The 6,155-nt window shown below is 37.4% G+C and overlaps 1 long non-coding RNA gene across 1 annotated transcript; it reads right to left on the bottom strand.

Moving 5' to 3' along the window:
- Positions 1–226: 226 nt before the first annotated feature.
- Positions 227–5,615, bottom strand: LOC106950716 (uncharacterized). The gene is made up of 2 exons (XR_001425669.1): positions 2,447–5,615; positions 227–1,994 (listed from the first exon to the last, which is right to left on the bottom strand). It is a non-coding gene; the product is annotated as an uncharacterized LOC106950716 (long non-coding RNA).
- Positions 5,616–6,155: the final 540 nt, after the last annotated feature.

Below are 6,155 nucleotides of genomic sequence, written 5' to 3'. Positions count from 1 at the left end.
TAGAAAAATACACAGTGAAAGGACTTTATGAGCAAATGATGTACATTTTTTACCTAAAGTGTCGTACTGCATGTGTGTGAGCTGGCTCGGAGGTACTCTGGTGAAGTTAGCTTGACTGATTCCCCCCTAAGGGGAAACCTCGGGGGAAAGATGATGCTGGAGCAAAAGAGAGAAGAACCCTTTTATAAGTGAAAGCATATTTGCTGCTCCTGGAATGGGTGTTTTATTTGCCTACGTTTTTATTCACCTGTCTGACTCATAGCTGTGTGCCTTTGGCTTAGATGTCCCAAATTAAGTTGAATCTTTTTTTTTTTTTTAGACGAGTCTGTTAACATCTGCCAACATAAGCTGCGGGTTTAATTACTGTTCTAATCTTATCTCCTCAAAATATGTTTCTTATACTGGTTCACAGCACAAGAAATATCAGCTTACAGCATATGTAAACGTGGGATGTGGCTTTTAGGGTGCATTCACACCGACCCTGTTTAGTCCACTTTAATCAGACTGGTTTGTTTGGGGATTTGTGAATCAAACTCTGATGCAAACATTAGTTCGCCAAAAGCCGGAGACTGCAGGGCATTCTGGGTAAATACCAAAACAAACGTGCGAGTCTAGTGCTATCAGGAGAAATGGCTCTTTTTTTTGTTTTTAACCAAAGATTAAAGAGAAACCCTACCACTGATAAAATCTGACGCCACTCTGTTTTTGTTTACGATTCGTTGAGAAGGAAGCTCTGTGTCTTCTTCAGAGGTTTCCCTGTTGTTTTCTTGAGGAGTTCTTGGTGCAGCGCCACCACAGGAGAGGGTAGGAACAGGTTTTCCAAAGTATTTGGTTTGTTTTACATTACAGTGTGAAAGCGAACCGCAGCAGCTGAAAATGTAACAAATGTTGCAGTTTTGGTCCTTAATCGAACCGAGTCTAGTGGACACACAAACGACTGTTTTAGGAATGTTTAAAAACCACCATGTAAATGTTTCCAAAAGTGAGGTAGAAAGGATTGTGACAAAGTGAAGCGTTACGGAGGGAGTATCTTTTGAGTTTTGCTTTCAGCCTAGACAGGAGCTGATTTTATACAATTATCAAGAGACAAGTGCTTGGAGAGAAGGAAGTCAGCCGGATAAATGATGTTAAAAAATTAGAGATCCACTAACGAGGTTAAATCATCCCAAAAGATCAGGCTGCGTTGAGTTTGGTGATAGATGGATGCTTCAGGCTCCGATCAGTATTAAGGTACATGACTCAGTGCCATGATTAAAAATAATCTAAACCTTTCATCTCTAGTGCAAAGAGCGGTTTACCCCTGCAGCTGAACTGAAGATGAGACTATTTGGGGGATATTTCTTCATGCCTGGCATGTTGTAAAACTGATTGACGGTGTCTGTCCATCAGGATTGAAACTAAAACAAGCCGTTTAACCAACAACCAGGGTTACCCATGGTTGCCAGGGAGATCACTGCCTTTCAGAGAAAAGTAAATATTAGTCCTGGAAATCCATTTCATAGGGCTGCTAGCATAGAAACCCTGTGTTAAGGTTGGTTTAATTTGAACATTTTGCTCCGTTGCCATGTCAAACCTTTGCACATTTGTCATTTCGTGCCGACTATTCGTCAGTTCCTGCCTAGTTTAGGAATATTCTGTTACCCACTTTGACTACTCAAAATTATTTTGATCTGGTGTGAAGTCTCTTATTTCAGAAGGATAATCTGGCCAACACGGATTAAAAGTGGATTTCAAAAACTTAAAATGCACACAAGATCTGACATGGGAACGAAATTGTTTACTGACAATTGTGAAAAGGAGGTAGGAACGAGTAAATAGCAAAGAGTGGGTAAGAATTTGCTGAGCAGATTTGTTCAGGGACAAAATGACAGACTCATCTAATTGTACAATTTCTCTTGGTATTTAAGTCTGTTTGGAATATTGTTTGGAAAGGTTGACAGAGGAAATGATGTTTGCAGATGACATTGTGATGTGTATTGAAGTGGAGGTGTGTTCTGGAGCAAAGAGGAATGACAGTAAGTAGAAGGCAAACATAATAAGTGGGAGTGAAAGAAAGATGAAGAGGATTGGTTAGAGGAGGATGATGACCAGTCCCTCATAGGGGTAAGATGAGGGATTGGTCAACTGAGTGAGTTTTCTATGACCGTAGACTTACAGAATACTTTCCCTTCCTCCATTAAGACTGGTGGTTTGGGGGAGAAAATGAATACTGTTGATGGGGAGGATAGAGTGGACCATGCAAGATTTGACGTTCATTTGCACATAGCTATGCACTGGAACCTGATCCTGCAGTCAATGATTTGGTGTTGGAAGAAAATCGCCTGTTATTGAAGGTCTGACATTGAGACAGAAATTTGGGATTTACCTTTGCCACCTTCTTGACTTACCTTCTTTATCATAATTGTCCAGACTTAGTTGTAATGTATGTGTGTGCAGCATCGCGTACGTGTGAGCAAGAGATCCGTTTTCTGTCAAAATAACTTGTGGTGTAATAGTAGCACAGCCATGCATGGGCAGAGTCTTGAAGTGTAAGCTCTGGAAAGGGTTTGGCATAAATTTGAGTAGCTAGTTCACAGATTTTGTACCATAGCTTGTTAGTGGTTGAGTTTACAGTTTATATTTTTGCACAGATACAATTACAGTTCACTGGAAGTACTGCAGCTGGCTGAAAAGTCCAGACGTCTCAAAGTACCGGAAGTCCAAACAATATCTGCTTTTTGTTGATAAAATAAACTTCAGTGCTATAATTTGTGCTGCAGACCAGTATAGCTCCATGTTTCGATGTGAACAGTACCTCGTTATTTTGGGGTACATCTCTTCTCAGGTCATCTATAGGGTGCTGTTATAGTCAGAGAAGCAATAATTCAGATTATTCAGTCTGTAGTAAGAGAAAAAAATGGCGGTTCACTTTTCAGTTAATTTCACCACGTTATTCATTCATATTCAAAGTAATATTTAATTAGCTGGCTGAATTTCATATCGTGAAAACGAAATATGTAGCTCCAAACTAATATTGTTTGAAGCTAACTAAGCAGTTTGCTAGCTTACTATTTAGTTTGTGGCTAACTATTTAGCTTGCTAACTTAATGTTTAGTTTGGGGCTAGATATGTAGCTGGCTAACATATTTAGTTTGGAGCTAACTATTTAGCTGGCCAACTTAATATTTAGTTTGGGGCTAGATATGTAGCTGGCTAACATATTTAGTTTGGAGCTAACTATTTAGCTGGCCAACTTAATATTTAGTTTGGAGCTAGATATGTAGTTTGTACATAGCTAGCATAAACTGAATCCTTAGCTTGCTAATTAAAAATTTAGTTTGAAACTGACATTTATAAATGACTGAATAACTAAATGGTGAAAATATGATTGAAAAATTAACCCCCATTCGTTTTCTCTTATGATAGCCCAAATAATTGCTATTATTGTTTTGACAGTTTAATTTTACCAGTGGCAGTAACTGGAGAAACAACATATTAACTGCTTTATTTCACATGTAATGTCTCTGCTGTATTGATATAAACAGGTATTTACTATTAACGTTCCACCAGTTGGTTGCATAGGAAGTGCTCTGAGCCTGGGGAAACTCATTTCCATTTCCCATCTTCAAGTCATTTTAACACGTGTGAGTAGGAAAGAAAAGAGAAACCATTTAGACTATCCACACTGTTGTTTCATGGGATTTTAACTGCATTATCTTTACTGCTGAAGTGGAGCAATTGTTGATGTTATTAGTTCCAATTATGCTCCTTTTTCCCGTGGTAATTTAAATGTCGCAGTCTGCTGTGAAAATGCTGTTTGAATTTGGTTTTATTTCTTCTGGAATAGTAAATCAAGAGAAACTGTAATGTATATAAAGAGAAAAATATAGATTTAAAGGTGAGAGATGGAAATAATCAGAGTTCCTAAAGAGTCTGGAAATATGTTAGCATCTTTAAACTTTATTTGCTGAATCACTGTACATCCTTCATCCATATTTATATTTTCAGACTTTTTGCATCCATTCTATCATCTATGTTCAGTCATATTTCTACCAATTGATCAGTCTATCCTTCTACATATTTGTTAATTTGTTCATCTTTTTCACCAGATGGTTGTTCACGTTTCCATAAAACATTGAAACAGTGTTTATAATTGCAAACCTTTGTCAGTGGAGCCAGTGTATTCCCTTTGAATATCAAAAGTTTTTATTTTAACTTTGTTTGTTTTGTTACCAATTTCCAAAGGAAAAAGTTTGTAAATCCAATTAGAATTTGACTCTATTGGAGTCATTTTCATCTCAACACCTTTTCTACAAATTCCCATTTTTGTGAATGGTTTGCGGCAGGTTTAAGGCCGTCTGTCCAGTCATAATTGTTTTTACCCTCATTCCCAGCAGAGACAATAGGAAGCTACAGGAGATAAACGACCCAACGAGGAAGAGAGGAGACTCATTAGCTCCCTATTAATGCCAGATGCTGATGCTGACGGGGTCATGTGGGAGATGTGGGACGTCACCAGAGCAGATGCAAACTCCAGATTTGATCAAATGTCCATCCTAAACAGATTTTCTTGCTGTGCGCAACTGAATTGAGTGGAGCATGATTCACAGATGGCCACTGATACAGAGCAGGTTGAGGTTGACCAACATAAAGGAAGTTGGGGGAGGCAGCTTGAGCATTTTCATGTATTTGGAAATCACTTTATAAGATAAACCAACCAGAAATCTGGAGTTACAGGCCTCTTTTTCATGGACCTCTTAAGTGGACTTCTAAGGCCCCCTAATGGAGTCTTTAAAACCAGGAAGTAAACCATCTGACAATAATGTAAATATTAACGATGAAGAAAGCCTTTAGTCTGTACATGTGTGAATGTGTGTGACTGCTAAAGTTCTCACTTTCACACTGTTGGTAATTGTGTTCTGAAATGACAAGCGAGACCAAAAGAAGCACTCAGAAAGACGTTCTTCAACACCACAGTACGTCTGCATGTTAGTGCGCTGTAAACAAATGCAGGAGAGTGTCCACGTGTGCCCACTGTATACATTTACAAAGAACACTCCAGCAAAGTTAAACAAGATATTTAATAGAGAAAGAGAAAGGGGCGACCGTCCCCTGAACATGAGTGGACTGCAGTTGGAGACAGTTAACAGTCAGCAGGTCCATGGTCCCGTTAGGAGCTGGAGCTTCGAACACCAACAGCCCACTTCCTGTTTCACTGCATCATGAGGTTTTATTAAATGAGCCACCGTTAAAGACGCTTCTTTCAGGTTTTACCAGAAGAAAAGCTCAGCATTTAGCAACATTTTTATATAAACACCGATGTCTATTCTAGTTGTTTTAGTTCAATACAACATTAGCTTAGCAACAGTAGCCATGTGCCATTTAAAGTGACAATCTGGATTTTATTGAAGTGATGTTCTAAGCTGCTATTATCAGAGATGGTTTACTGAACGTAGACGGATGTTTTATCGCAATAAGTTTGAGGAAAAGTGAGACACAGAAGGTTATAGTTAGTTAAACCAACCAACCAACCTTAGTTTAGCTAGTTTTTAGCTGCAGACTAAGTTGGTATTTTAGATAATCAATTTTATCTAAAATTGATAAGATAAATTAATTTAATTTTAATTAATTTAATTAATTTGATATAAAATTAGATCAAATTTAATTTTTTCTAATTAATTTTAGACAAAATCAGTTTTTTTTCTAATTTATCGAATATTAGAGAAAATTAACTCAATTTGATATAAAATTAATTAGATAAATTTAGCAAATTAATTCAGAAATGTTTTTATTAGAAAAAATCTCTTGAAAAGGTTTTTGAAAATCTTTTCCAGGTGAAAAGACTTAAAACCTGTTTTTGGTGCATTCATGTGGACTGCATATTTGTTGTTTTGTTGGTGCTGCGTGGCTCAGTGGTAGAGCAGGTTCACCATAAATGGGCTTATAATAATCTGTGCAGCCATCCAGGGTTTGACTACCAGGCTTGTACGGTAAATATAGGCCCAAAAACAAATATCTAGAGGTGGGAAAAAGTTTTGGTTTGTTTTCTTTAATGAAAAATTACCTAAAAGCTCCTTTAAACATTCCAAGTCTGACTTTCTGATTCACAACAGTGAAGCCATTTTTTTAAAAAATTGGTTATTCCAACATTTTTTCCATTAAATTTTAAATGTAAA

Source organism: Poecilia latipinna, unplaced genomic scaffold, assembly GCF_001443285.1.
Source record: "Poecilia latipinna isolate Pla-1442-1.1 unplaced genomic scaffold, P_latipinna-1.0 Scaffold25, whole genome shotgun sequence".
Lineage (NCBI taxonomy): Eukaryota > Metazoa > Chordata > Actinopteri > Cyprinodontiformes > Poeciliidae > Poecilia > Poecilia latipinna.
The sequence above is the reverse complement of the archived record's forward strand: the minus strand, read 5'-3'. Positions and strand labels throughout refer to the sequence as shown.